Source organism: Kogia breviceps, chromosome 4 (genome assembly GCF_026419965.1).
Source record: "Kogia breviceps isolate mKogBre1 chromosome 4, mKogBre1 haplotype 1, whole genome shotgun sequence".
In the NCBI taxonomy this organism is placed as follows: domain Eukaryota; kingdom Metazoa; phylum Chordata; class Mammalia; order Artiodactyla; family Physeteridae; genus Kogia; species Kogia breviceps.
The window spans coordinates 172,370,471-172,385,614 of record NC_081313.1 but is presented as its reverse complement, the minus strand read 5'-3'; the positions used below and the strand labels follow the sequence as shown (position 1 = coordinate 172,385,614).

General features: G+C 40.4%; 1 protein-coding gene and 1 long non-coding RNA gene across 2 annotated transcripts in view; both read left to right on the top strand.

Annotated features, from left to right (window-relative positions):
• Positions 1–15,144, top strand: part of LOC131755823 (zinc finger protein 709-like) — an 82,983-nt gene that overhangs the window by 37,869 nt on the left and 29,970 nt on the right.
• On the top strand, positions 2,418–14,122 carry LOC131756029 (uncharacterized). The gene is made up of 3 exons (XR_010840423.1): positions 2,418–2,576; positions 8,629–8,708; positions 14,051–14,122. It is a non-coding gene; the product is annotated as an uncharacterized lncRNA (long non-coding RNA).

The following is a 15,144-nucleotide window of genomic DNA, read 5'->3' as shown; positions in this document are numbered from 1 at the left end:
TTTCTCCACAATAAACAATTCTCTGTGACACCCTCCAGGTATCCTGCAACTTAATCCTAGCAGTATCAAGGCAGAGATAACATCCTGTCCCACTGGTTAAGGGCTCAGTCCCACAAGTCTGCTTCCTCCCCACTTCTGATGCCAGTTGCAAGTGTAGGTTCTTAGGTTACTCACAACTTCTGTCTGACTTGCCTATAAATCCGAGGTTCCCACAACCCCCTCCTTGCATCTGATTAATTTGCTAGAGCAGTTCACAGTACTCACAGAAACATTCACTTAATTTCCCAGTTTATTAAAGGACATGATAAAGGATACAGAAGAACAGCCAGATGAAGTGATACATAGAGTGATGTCTGAGAGGGTCTCTGTGGAGTTAGGGTGCATCACCCTCCCCGTACGTAGATGTGCTAGAAGCTAGAAGCTCTCTAAACCCCATACCACTTGGATTTTACGGAGGCTTCTTCACATAGGTATGATCAATTATTAACTTCATTTCCAGCCCCTCTTCCGTCTCCGTAGGATGGGGTGTTGGGCTGAAAATTCCAAGCTCCTGATCATGGCTCGCTCTTTCTGGTGACCAGCCCCCAAGTGGGAGCCCAAGCAGAGTTGCTTCAATAGAACAAAAGATGGTCGTAGTGCTCTTATCAATTATGAATTTACAAGAGTTTCAGGAGCCCTGTGTCAAGGACAGGGTCAGACACCAAATATTAGAACTAGAGGCGTTCCTAGTGCTCTTATCGCTTAGGAATTTACAAAGGTTTTAGGAGCTCTGTGCCAGGAACTGGGGGGCAGAGACCAGTATATATATTTTTATTATCTGACAGCTGACAACTTTATGGTCTATCCCTCCTTCTTCCCCTTGTGCCCCACATCTGTACGAAGTGATTTTTAAAAAGTGACAACGTGCTCTGTCAGTGCTGGCAAGAGATTCACCACGAAAGCCCCCACTGTGTGTGTGAATTCCCATCCTAGCTCACCTCTTAACCTCAATAAAAAACCCCGGGCCAGGCTCCTTTCCCTGCTCTCTGAAGGCATTTCCCACCTGCTTGAGAGGCCTGCCCTGCTCCCCCCAGAGCCCTCAGTTATCAAGTAATTAACCCTTTCATATATTTCTGGTAGGTGTGTGGCAGTCCCCACTACTCAACCAAACCTTGGGTGGTGGTCAGAGGTCTACCTGTCTCAGCAGGTTATAGAAAATGTAACATGGTATATATATATTGCAATATACTTTGCTTATTTGTTCTATTGATTAATCCTCCAGATCTTTTCATATCAATAGCCTTTGTCTTTTGAAAGTACATATGATGATGAATTTATGTAAAACATCCTTTTTTTTTTTTTTTTTTTTTTTTTTTGCGGTACACGGGTCTCTCACTGTTGTGGCCTCTCCCTGTTGTGGCCTCTCCCGTTGCGGAGCACAGGCTCCGGACGCACAGGCTCAGCAGCCATGGCTCACGGGCCCAGTCACTCCACGACATGTGGGATCTTCCCGGACCGGGGCACGAACTCGTGTCCCCTGCATCGGCAGGCGGACTGTCAACCACTGCGCCACCTAGGAAGCCCAAAACATCCTTTCTAAATACACACTGGCTTGTTACCAGTTTTTGCTGCCCAAACCATGAGTTGCTACATTATACGACAAACAAATATACACAAGGTATGTTCTTTTCCAACCTTAATTACTTCTTAAAATTTTTATCATTAGATATATTCGAGGAAAAACGTACAAGACGTTTTGTGGTAAGATTTAGTAATAATATAAACATCCTTGGAATCATCAAGAGGATTCATAAATGGCCTGTGGGCAGTTGTGAAAGTCTATTGATATTCTTTATCCTTCATACCTTCACCATCTGTTATTTTTTACTCAGCAGTGTTCTTTCAGTTTTGCCTCCTTTGATCTTTCAAAAGTGAGTATTAAAGGAATTTCATTGAAAAGGTTTTCCGGTGGTTTCTCTTTTCTCAGTGTTTCACACATGCTAGTGTCTGAGGCTTCAGGGCTGGTCTAGGACTGCGGGGTTCATCCTCCCACCAGAGCCAAGTGCCCCTGAGGCCGGCGGGCTTTATAAAGCACCGAATGAGTCCGGGTGGGTAGGGATGGACAGAAGTCGCCCACAGGAAATGGTCAAAGATCAAAGTGCAGTCACACTCATTAATACGTATGGTGAGGCCACTTTTAAGTGATCGTGTTTCTAGAGTAGTGTCACAGTTCTTTGAGGGATCCTGGCCTTTTGGGTCAGTGCGGCGGCGTTTCTAGAGGGGAAAGCTCTCGCCCATTGTCAATAAGAGCTCTGCTCAAAGACCCGACCGCCGGCCTGCTGTCACTCAGGCACGGGTGGGCGGGGCCTTACGAACTGTCCAATCAGCGGAGTCGCCGGGTACGTACGTGCGGGCTACGCTCCGCTGACGGCGTGGGTGGCGTGGACTGCGAGTCGGAGCTAGGGTGTTCTCGCGGTCAGGTTCCCTCGGTACCCGTAAGTAGAGATGGCTTTGCAGCATCTTCTGTTGCTGTGACCTGCACTTGCCGCTCCGGAATCGTGGGGTGGACGACCCGGAGCCCGAGAAACCGAAACATGGTGAGTTGCGGGGCTCGGGGACCTGAGTACGCAGGTGGCGTGGCGCGGCGCAGCGTGGCGGCTCGACAGGCGGCCGTTTCTCCTCTAGATTGTGCGCTGATCACGGTGAAGGTCATTGAGACAGTCGTGACTCGTTCTCTGGGGTTCGTGCGTGGGAGAAACTGTGGTCTGTGGGGTCTTTCCTATCTCCCCAGGAGACCGTTTCCCCCTCACTTTTCTAAGTTTGAGGAGCACGACCTTGTGCCCCCAGACTGGTTTTCCTGGGTCTGGCAATAAAACGCCTAAATTTACAGATCTTCCCCCTCCAGTTCATAGCATCATTATTACCTCTTATGCTCCGTGGTGCGTTTTAAACTACGCAGTATTTTAATTGTTTATCATTTCTCCACTGAGCCATGGATGGCTCTTTTTAAAGATTTGGGGTTTTTTGCCTGTGGATATTTTTTCCATGAGAGGAAATCAGAGATTAACCGTAGTTTATAAAACTACGTTTTATAAAAGCCTTATGCCTTTCCTCCCCAGGACCTATCCTGGGCACAGACATCCTGTTTGAGTCCTTTGGGTAGAGAGTCCTCTTTGGAGGCTCCTGGGTGATCTGTCCTTTCATCACAGTTCCAGTTCAGCACTGCACCTCCCTGAGTTTGTGACTTTATTCACTTTTTTTGTTTCCATTTTCCAAATAAATATAAAATGTACTTAATCAATAGATTGGAAGAGTGTGTAAAATATTTCCAAAGAGGCAAGAAAGAGGTAGATTTCAGAAAAAATAAAGTATTCCATTATTCCACTTTCATTTGTTAAAATTTTGGTTTCATTTTTTTCTTCCCATGACGGAGTGTAGTAACATTTTGAGATCTGTTTTTTTTCTTTTTTAAAAAAATATTTATTTATTTGGTTGCACCGGGTCTTGGTTGTGGCAGGTGGGTTCCTTAGTTGTGGCCTGTGAACTCTTAGTTGTGGCATGCATGTGGGATCTAGTTCCCCGACTAGGGATCCAACCTGGGACCCCTGCATTGGGAGCTCGGAGTCTTATCCACCTCGCCACCAGGGAAGTCCCTGAGATCTGGTTTTTTCTTTTGGGTGATTTCAAATGCAATATCAGGGCTTACGCTTTCAACATCTAGTAGCGTGTTCAATTATGATTGTTTTCCACACAGTTTCTTCCCATGGAATTAATAATCAACTGACATTTATTTTCTGAAATGAATGGATGTTTGTGGGGGGTTTCTGTTGTTGAATTAGACAAACACCTTACAATCTTCTTTCATCCTTTATACATAAACACTGGGTTTAAGTGATTTTACCGGATTGTTCAAAAACTGGGTTTAAAGTATCGATGCTGGTCCAGAGCAACTAGCTGGGAAGCAGAGACCTAAAGTCAGTGTCTCTTAGGTAAGCAAGCCCCCCACTCCCCATGCAAAGGGAAGTACTTGAAGGCCTAGTTGGTTCTTCTAGGGAGCCTCGCCTGTGGGTGTCCTGTCTGCTCACACCTACTGTGGAAGAAGCCTTTATGCTGAGAAGCTACAGAGACCTGAAAAGCTGGGAGTGTACATGCACATGGCAGGAGGGGTTTGTTGGGGGCTAGGGAGTGATGCTGTTTCTGAGATTGTAGTTGTCTTTTCCTAGGGCCTGTTGTAGACATAGGCTTGAGCTTTGCATCCGCAGTATAAATGCACTGGGAGTAATTTGTGTACATAGAGGAAGTCTGTGAAGTCAGGAGATCTGTCTTCTGGACAGAGTGTTTATGAATTGGAGAGTTCATTTGGGTCACAATCTGAAATACTTTCTGTCCAAGAGTTCCTCACTTGTGAGAACAGAAGCCTGAGAGAAGGGAGTATTTCCATTATATCTTTGAGAAGAGAGTGTACAGAGCTCCCAGAGTTTGTTCCTGACACTGCTCAGGTGTCCCTACCCTCCATCACCAGGGACTGACCCACTCTAGGGGTTGTGTCTCAACAAGGGGAGTCTGGACCTCAAATTTGGGAAGCAAGGCTGCTTCTGAAATATGGGGAAGCAGGCTGTTTCTCTCACCTGATTTGAATATTTGCATTTCTTTCCTTGTATACTTTTATGTCTTGGATATTGCAACTCTTAATTCTGTTTCCCTTGGTAGTTTGTGATATTATTTCCTGCGTGAGTGTGTAAGGTTTCTCATTCTTGGACTTTGAAGATGTAAATTGATTGAAAGAAACAATGAGAGGAAGGCAAGGAATTCTGGAACCAAGCAGAATATTTGTTCCTTTTAGGCAAGAGACCCTCAAGATAAGAGATGGGTGTATTTGCGTTTTCAAGTGGATTTTACATTTTGTAGGTCATTTGAGTATGTGTGACCCTAGAGAGCTTTGAAAATTTAAATACTGTGATATTAGTAAGGCAATGAGTTCCTATTTTAATTGATACGAGAAAAACTACTCAAAACTTACTTAACCCCCCCCACCACCCTTTTTCTTTTGGCCTTGCTACGTGGCATGTGGGATCTTAGTTGCCTGACCAGGGATCGAACCTGTGTCTCCTGCATTGGAAGTGTGGGGTCTTAACCAGTGGACCACCAAGAAAGTTCCATAAAACCATTGAAAATCCTAAAACATTTAATGGATTAGGACCAAATCCTGAGTGTATTATAAAATGTTGCTTATTCTTGAGATAACCCCCTCGAGTGAGGGGGTTATACTTCCTCAAGGAGGAAGTATGATGCCTCTTCTTATTTTAGTTAGAAAGAGATTTGAAACTTTTCTTTTTTTACAGTTTAAATTGTATAAGCATTAGTGTTCAAAGGAGTAAATCTGAGAATGGTTTCTTTCCTCTGTAGAAAAGTAAAAGTTAAATAAATTTTAAAATAAAAATTATAAAGCAAAAGTAAGTTAATTAAAAATAAAGGCTATTAAATAGAAAAATATGGTTTATATAAATTACTCAGTTTATTTTGAATAATAATTCATGTGAAGGTTAGCAAAAGTCTGTAAGAGGAGAAGGTTAAAGTAGACTCATTCCAGAACATCCTGATCCCCTCCAAGATTTCTTTGTCGGGATTAATCTGTATTGTAGTGAAGCTGTGACCGAGGCTGTGTTGGACACAACATATGGGGCACAGGTTGAAGAGGGGGATTATATCCTGTGCTAGAGGTAGGTGCAGTGGGTGGTCAGTCCCGAAAGAGCAGTTATATAAAAATAGAAAGAGAAGAGGGGGGAAAGGCTGTATTAGATGGCAGGCTTGAGTCCACATGCTTAATTCAAGAGAGCTCCTTAGGACACTTAAGTGCCTCTACTGCTGCTGCCTCTGTTGCAACAAAGGTCATGTCCTTCCAGGTTATAGAGGACAACACCATGGCAACCCTGTGGAACAGCCAAGGGATTAGTTCAAACCTGACTTGAGCCCAGCTTCCTTATACTTTGTAGAACAACCACTTGTCTTGGAGGCAGCCTGTCACCCTGATGGCACTGATTTGAGGCTCTGTGGAGGAAAAAATTTATAAATATCAGGATACAGCGGGCACCCCCCTCCTGATGCATATCCAGGGACTAAAAAAACAAAACAGGGAAGGACAAGAGGGAGAGGACAAAAGAAAAAAATTCTGAAATAAAGGTCCACAGTTTGACTCAATTGGAAATCCAAAATATACTGAAAGAATTTACACAACAAAAAAGATGAAAGGGCACTACTTGACTTTGGGGTCAACATAGTTGGTGAAGTAATTTTGCCATCTGCTTTACTACAGTAATTCTCAAACCTTCATGCAAATAATCAATACCATGGCTCAAATTATAGTTATACATGGGATGCCTTAAATTTAAGTCAGATACCTATGATAATCTTAGGGGAGTTAATAACTATTATATGTAGAATACAAAAAGGTATGTTTCACCTTAACTATGAGAACTGTGGTCTTACCTGAATTCCCCATGATTGTTTTAAAATATCCCACACCATAGCCAAAGCAATCTTGAGAACAAAAAATGGAGCTGGAGGAATCAGGCTCCCTGACTTCAGACTATACTACAAAGCTACAGTAATCAAGACAGTATGGTACTGGCACAAAAACAGAAATATAGATCAATGGAACAGGATAGAAAGCCCAGAGATAAACCCACACACATATGGTCATCTTATCTTTGATAAAGGAGGGAAGGATATACAGTGGAGAAAAGACAGCCTCTTCAATAAGTGGTGCTGGGAAAACTGGACAGCTATCTGTAAAAGTATGAAATTAGAACACTCCCTAACACCACACACAAAAATAAACTCAAAATGGGTTAAAGACCTAAATGTAAGGCCAGACACTATCAAACTCTTAGAGGAAGACATAGGCAGAACACTCTATGACATAAATCACAGCAAGATCCTTTTTGACCCACCTCCTAGAGAAATGGAAATAAAAGCACAAATAAACAAATGGGACCTAATGAAACTTAAAAGCTTTTGCACAGCAAAGGATACCATAAACAAGACCAAAAGACAGCCCTCAGAATGGGAGAAAATATTTGCAAATGAAGCAACTGACCAAGGATTAATCTCCAAAATTTATAAGCAACTCATGCAGCTCAATAACAAAAAAACAAACAACCCAATCCAAAAATGGGCAGAAGAACTAAATAGACATTTCTCCAAAGAAGATATACACATTGCCAACAAACACATGAAAGAATGCTCAACATCATTAATCATTAGAGAAATGCAAATCAAAACTACAATGAGATATCATCTCACACCGGTCAGATTGGCCATCATCAAAAACTCTAGAAACAATAAATGCTGGAGAGGGTGTGGAGAAAAGGGAACACTCTTGCACTGCTGGTGGGAATGCAAATTGATACAGCCACTATGGAGGTTCCTTAAAAAACTACAAATAGAACTACCATACGACCCCGCAATCCCACTACTAGGGTTATACAGTGAGAAAACCATAATTCAAAAAGAGTCATGTACCAAAATGTTTATTGCAGCTCTATTTATGATAGCCAGGACATGGAAGCAACCTAAGTGTCCATCAACAGATGAATGGATAAAGAAGATGTGGCACATATATACAATGGAATATTACTCAGCCATAAAAAGAAATGAAACTGAGTTATTTGTAATGAGGTGGATAGACCTGGAGTCTGTCATACAGAGTGAAGTAAGTCAGAAGGAGAAAAACAAATACCGTATGCTAACACGTACGTATATATGGAATCTAAGGGAAAAAAATGTCATGAAGAGCCTAGGGGTAGGACGGGAATCAAACACAGACCTACTAGAGCATGGACTTGAGGATATGGGGAGGAGGAAGGGTAAGCTGTGACGAAGTGAGAGAGTGGCATGGACATATGTACACTACCAAACGTAGGGTGGATAGCTAGTGGGAAGCAGCCGCGTGGCACAGGGAGATCAGCTAGGTGGTTTGTGACCACCTAGAGGGGTGGGATAGGGAGGGTGGGAGGGAGGGAGATGCAAGAGGGAAGAGATATGGGAACATATGTATATGTATAACTGATTCACTTTGTTGTAAAGCAGAAACTAACACACCATTGTAAAGCAATTATACTCCAATAAAGATGTTAAAAATAAATAAATAAAATATCCCACACCAGGCAGGGAAGGTCTGAACCAGTGAGTTATAAATTAAATTTTAATTTAGTCTTCGACACTTTCAAATTACATTATGAAAATGGGACCCTAAGACCTTACCCCAGTTAAATTACTTACTGTGGCCCAAGGTAAATTAAACAGGGTCTTGAAGGATTGCAAACCAATGTACAACAGCTGAAGAAGTCATTTTCCCCTCTCTTCTCCTTTTAACAGCTTTATTTGGCATGTTCTTTAAGCTGAAAAGAACAAATGGCACCTCAGCATGGATTATGGCAACCTTGAGGCCATGATCACACCAAAAACCCCCTATTCCCAGTCCCCAGCGTTGTGGAAATTTTTGACTCCTTCGTTCAGTATCTTGTAAACATTCTGCTCTCACAGATTTGGCTAAGTCTGTTGTGTTCATTGTCTATTTTAACAGTCTCTGTACTGAAGTTGCCTTCACTTCTAAAAGGACGTGATATTCTTTTATCTGGTTACCCTCAGGGAACTTCAACACCATTGCCACTGCACACAGCCCCTGAAGGCAGGGTCTGAACTGTAGCCACCTTCCTCCAGAAGCACAGGTATGACATTATATCAATGGCATCCTCTTCTGAGGATATTCAGAATATTAAAATATTGAGAATAGAACTCATAGAAAGCACATAGTCTATTGCCATGTATAGCATGTGAGACACTGACACGTTGTTCAGATTCCTAAAAATTATTTGGTAATCTGGGGCCTGCTCCCTCCTTGACATGGTAGAAATAAGTTGTTCATAGGCTTCTAATGCAAGAGCGTGCCCTAGGCCCCAAAGTATATGGCATTCGAGCTGCAATTATCCCTTTTTTTAAAAAAAATTAATTTATTTATTTATTGGCTGCATTCGGTCTTTGTTGCTGCGCGGGCTTTTCTCTAGTTGCAGTGATTGGGGGCTGCTCTTTGTTGTGATGTACGGGCTTCTCATTGCGGTGGCTTCTCTTGTTGCGGAGCACGGGCTCTAGGCACGTGGGCATCAGTAGTTGCAGCACGCGGGCCTCAGAGCATGCAGGCTCAGTAGTTGTGGCCCACGGGCTTAGTTGCCCCACGGCATGTGGGATCTTTGGGACCAGGGATCAAACCTGTGTCCCCTGTATTCCCCTGTATTAGCAGGCGTTTTCTTAACCACTAGATCGCCAGGGAAGTCCCCAGTTAAATGTTTTGCAAAGATTTTTCTCCCAGACTGTGGCTTGTGTATTCAGTCTCTTAATGCTGTCTTTCACAGAGCAGATTTTCATTTAATGAGGTCAAACTTACTATTTTTTTTCTCTCATTGATCTTGCTTTTGGTGTTTTATCTAAAAATTCATCACCAAATCCAAGGTTGCCTACATTTTCTCCTATGTTATCTTCTAGTAATTTTGCATTTTACATTAGATCTGTGAATCATTTTGAGTTAATTTTTGTGAAAGGTATAAGATCCATATTTAGAGTTGTGGGGTTTTTTTGTATATGCATGTTGAGTTTTCCTGGCACTATTTGTTGAATATACTGTGTTTTCTCCATTGAATTGCATTTGATCATCTGTCAAAAATCAGTTGAGTATATTTGTTTGGATCTATAAGAAAATATTGACTTTAGTGTATTAACCATTTATCCTTAAACCTTAATCTACTCATGTGTTAGTTCATGGGGTTTCTTTATTATTGTTGATTTTTTGAGATTTTCTCCTTAGATGATCATGTTGTGTGCAACAAAGACAGTTTTATTTTTTACTTCCCATTCTGTATACCTTTCTCTTTCTTTGTTTTGATCAATACAGTTTCAGTACAGTTTTGATCAATACTGGTGAGAATGAACATCATTGCCTTCTTCGTGATCTTACCAGGAGAGCATCTTATTTCTCACCAGGAGGTATGTTAACTGCAGGTTTCTTGTAGATGATCTTTCTCAGGATGAGGAAATTTCCCGCTATTTCTACTTTGCTGTCATAAATGGATTTTGAATTTTGTCAGATTTCCTCTCCTTTCATTCTTGATATTAGTATCTTTTTTTCTCAGCTTGTATAGATGTATGTCAATTTTATTAATCTTTTAAAAGAACCAGCTTTTGGTTTTACTGATTTTTCTCAGTTGATTTCTCATATTGTTGATTTCTTTTCTAATTTTTATTACTTCTCTTTTTGTACTTTATTTTTTAAAATAGGTTTCTTATTTATTTATTATTATTAAAAAGTTATTTTCAAAAAAAAAAGTTATTTTCATTTATTTATTTTTGGCTGCATTTGGTCTGTTGCTGTGTGTGGGCTTTCTCTAGTTGTGGTGAGAGGGGGCCACTCTTCGCTGCAGTGCGTGGGCTTCTCATTGCAGTGGCTTCTCTTTGTCACAGCACATGGGCTCTAGGCACGCGGGCTTCAGTAGTGGTGGCATGCGGGCTCAGTAGTTGTGGCTTGCAGGTTCTAGAGTGCAGGCTCAGTAGTTGTGGTGCATGGGCTTAGTTGCTCTGTGGCATGTGGGATCTTCCTGGACCAGGGCTTGAACCCGTGTCCCCTGCATTGGCAGGTGGATTCTTAACCACTGCGCCACCAGGGAAGTCTCTCTTTTTGTATTTTAATTTGCCCTTCTTTTTCTAGTTTATAAGATAGAGGCTTACTCTGATCACAGATCTCTTTTTCAATTGTATGCCTTCAATGCTATAAATTTCCCTCTAGGTAGTTTTTGGTGAATCCCACAAATTTTGGTAAATTGTAGCTTCATTTTCATTTAGTTCAAAATAAGTTGTAATTGCTCTTTAGACTTCTTTGATCCATGAGTTACTTAGAAATGTATTGTTTAATCTTGAAGTATTTGAGGGTTTCCTAATATCTTTGTTATTAATGTCTAGATTAATGCCTTTGTGGTTGGAAAGCATATTTTGTATGATTTCTCTTCTTTCAAATTTGGTAAGGTGTGTTTCCTGTTCTGGATCGTGTTCTATCTCATCACTTTTCCATGTGAATTTGTTAAGAATGTGTGTTCTGCTGTTCTTTGATGATGTATTCCATAGTTTTCAATTAAATCCAGTTGTTTAAGGGCACTGTTCAATTATACTCTGGCTTTTCTGTTTTTCTTGATAAACTGCTGGTTCTCTAATTATTAATAGAGGGAAGTTGAGGCCTCCACCTATATTAGTGGATTTATTTGTTTTTCCTGGGAGTTCTATCCATTTTTCCCTGATATAACTTGTCACTGTGTTATTATGCACATAGCAGTAAGGATTGCTCTGTCTCCTTAGACTTGACCCCTTTATCGTTATGTAATACCCCCCTTTATCCCTGTGCTTTGTCTGAAAGTAATATAGATATTCTAGCTGTCTTTTAATTTTAGCATGAGATATCTTTTCATCTGAGTCTTAATTGATTTATTGTTAACATAGTTATATTACAAACAGCATATAATTGAGTGTTTTTTTAATCCACTGTGTCAGTATCTGTCTTTCGGTTGTTGTATTTAGACAATTGACTTTGACTTTTAAAGTGATTATTGACATCGTTGGATTAATATCTACCATAATTTGTTGTGTTTTCTCTTTGTTGCCCTTGTTCTTTGTTTCTGTTTTGTCTCTTAACTTTTTTTCTACCTTCTTTAGCTTTGAGCATATTACTTGATTCCATTTTTTCTTTTCTCTTAGCGTATCGATTATACTTCTTAAACATTTTTACTGGTTTCCCTTGAATACGCAGAATACATTTACAATTAACCCATGTCCTCTTTCAAGTAACACTAACCACTTCACTGGTTGTGTAAATTTCTCCCTTCTTGGCCCTTGTAAATTGCTGTCATTCATTTCACTTATCCATAAGCATAATAACCAAAGCCGTTGTTGCTAGTATTATGTTGAACAAAGTGTTATCTGTCAGATTAAATTTTTAAAGTGATATGATTTTCCCTTCATTTTACTCCTTCTCAAACAGTCTCCCTTTCTTTATCATTTTCCTTCATTTTGAAGAATCTCCCTTAAGATTTCTTGCAAAGCAGGTGTACTGGTGACAGATTCCCTCAATATTTGTCTCAGAAATCTTGAATTCTCCCTTACTTTTAAAGGATAATTTTGTTCAACGCACAATTGTAGTTAGGTGAGTTTTTTTCTATCAACAGTTTAATATTTCATTCTACAAATGGTACAGCCACTTGGAAACAATAAGTTCCTTAAAAATTAAACCTGGAATTACCATATTATCTATCAACTGATATTTAGGTATGTGCTCATGAAAAATGGAAATTTATGTTTGGACAAAAATCTGTGTGTGAATATTATAGCAAGTTAATAAAAGGACAACTCCATGTACCTTTCCTTGCTCTCTCTAGCTGTTTCATGCCCTCTTGAGAGGCCTGCCTTCCTATACCCAGAAACAGAAATTATAGAGGAATAAATCTTTTCACCTCTTGGGAGTGTGTGTTGTTTTGAGCTGAGGGATTCTTATGCTCAGGGGTTGAGGTATCATGCTCCTTTTTTCCATGAGGGATCTTAGAAATGACAGAAATTGGCTGGACAGCTTCTGGAGTGGCTGGTCGGGAAACACTTCCTCCTGACTGGAGATTGGAGATTTTATTTTTTGGGGGGGAAAAAGCACTGCTGACACCTATACATATTTTATAATCATGGGGAAATTCAGCATTAGACCATTGTGGTCTTCAGTGAACTCTCTGCAATCTGCAGCTCTTAACCTGTTCCTCAAGGACAGCAAAGCTCAGGATAGACTGTAATGGTTCTGCCAGGAAGAGCTTTCCGGCATTTTATTTATTTACTTATTAAAATTTTATTTATTTATTTTTGACTGCGTTGGGTCTTCATTGCTGCGCATGGGCTTTCTCTAGTTGGGGGGAGCAGGGGCTACTCTTTGTTGCAGTGCTCAGACTTCACATTGTGGTGGCTTCTTTTGTTACAGAGCAGGGTCTATAGGCGCACAGGCTTCAGTAGATGTGATACGCGGGCTCCGTAGTTGTGGCTCGCAGGCTGTAGAGCGCAGGCTCAGTAGTTGTGGTGCAAGGGCTTAGTTGCTCCGTGGCATGTGGGATCTTCCCAGACCAGGGCTTGAACCCGTGTCCCCTGAATTGGTAGGCGGATTCTTAATCACTCCGCCACCAGGGAAGTACCCCTCTTGCATATTCTTGATTGAGTGTCTGTGTCTGTGTTTGCCAAGAGTTGGCTAGAAGCTGCCCTGAGGCACATGAGTATATAGATTTTGTAATCTAAGTTGTCATGTCTTCCTCCTCATGTCTGAGCTCTAAGATCCAAATTACTTTCTAGCCCATCAAATAGAACAGAGAGAGAGAAAGAATTGCATCTGTGGTGAATATTATACAAGTTAAAAGTAATAATTCTCCACAGAATATTTGCATTCAACCAGCTGCATCTGATTACTTCTAATGGCCTGGAGTACCTAGAACTGTATGGCCAGCTAGGCTTTGTTAAAAGTTTGCTTTCCACAGGCCTCCTGGAATCTCATGTTTGGTGATGAAAATAGAAGAGAAACCCTCTAGTTCTTTACCATGTTTTTATTCATTGAAACCACATGTAGATCTGACCTTCTGCTTCATGGAGTGCTGTGAACAGTAGGTAATAAAGAAGGAGATGAAAGGTTGTCTCACAAGGAATGAATGGTCTTAAAATGATAACATTTGTTTCATTTATATAGCAGTGTGTCATTTCCCAACATACTCTGGACCCTGCCATTAGAGAGCAATAAGATGTAATATGATCACTATAAAAGTTTGTAATATCCATGTGTTCATGATGCTGTTACATTTATGAGGAAGTAAGTGTGGACAGAGTTTCTGATGATCAAGTCATAGAATAAAGGTTTGGAAATAGCAGAATCATACATAACCTGCCTAGAAATGGAATATAGGTGTCCAATGCTGTCAGTCTTACTCATCCTACCATAAACATATTTGGTATGTTTTAGGACTCAGTGATTTTTGAGGATGTGTCTGTGAACTTCACCCTCGAGGAATGGGCTTTACTGAATTTTTCACAGAAGAAACTCTCTAGAGATGTGATGCGGGAAACCTTGAGGAATCTGGCCTCAGTAGGTAAGGATGACAGCTTTACTTTGTCAGAGAACAAGTTTTCTTGCCCATGAACATTGTTCATGTAGAATGTGGAAAGGGAGCACATTGGTAAATAAGCTAGGCATGGTCACAGCTCATTATATAACTAGAATCTAATAATTTTTATATAATTCCTAATATTTTGGAGTCATTTTTCTGGGTTTGTATTTTAGGGGGGAAATGGGAAGATCATGACATAGAAGATCAGTACAAAAATCAGAGGAGAAAACCAAGGTGAGTCTCTCTCACAATAGAAAGTACTCTCTCATGTCAGAGTCCTGGTATATTATGAAATTTTAAAAACAAGCAAACAAAGAAATAAGCCTGACTTCAAATGTATCTATTCTTAGAAGATTTCACCAAAATACCCTCTTATATATGACATAGATTTTCAGTGTTTGCAAAATAGTTCACTTGGAAACAGTATTAATAATCCCTATGTATGAATATCACTGTTTTGATGATAGCAAGGGTGAAGTCCCCTTGCAGGTATTCAGTATATTCAATTCCAAATAATTTAGGCAAGGTAGGAAATCTACACTTTGGAGATAAATCATAAAAATGTAGTTCAAGTATTCTAATAAATATAAAATCATTAATAAAGAAATCATTGATAACATGCTTCTCCTATTTCACAGAAATCATGTGGTAGGAAGACTGTGAAAATAAAGAGAGTAGTCAATGTGGAGAAAACGTCAGCTTTATTTCAAATCTCAGTCTGAACAAGAAAACTGCTGGAGTGAAACCACATGAATGCAGTGCTTGTGGAGAAGTCTTCATGCTTCATTCATCCCTTAATAGACACATGAGATGTCACACTGGACATAAACCATATGAATATCAGAAATATGGAGAGTAGCCATATAAATGTAAGGAACATGGGGAAGTCTTCCATTATCTCCAGTATTTTGAAAAACATGAAGGAAATCACAATGGAAAGAAAACCTAT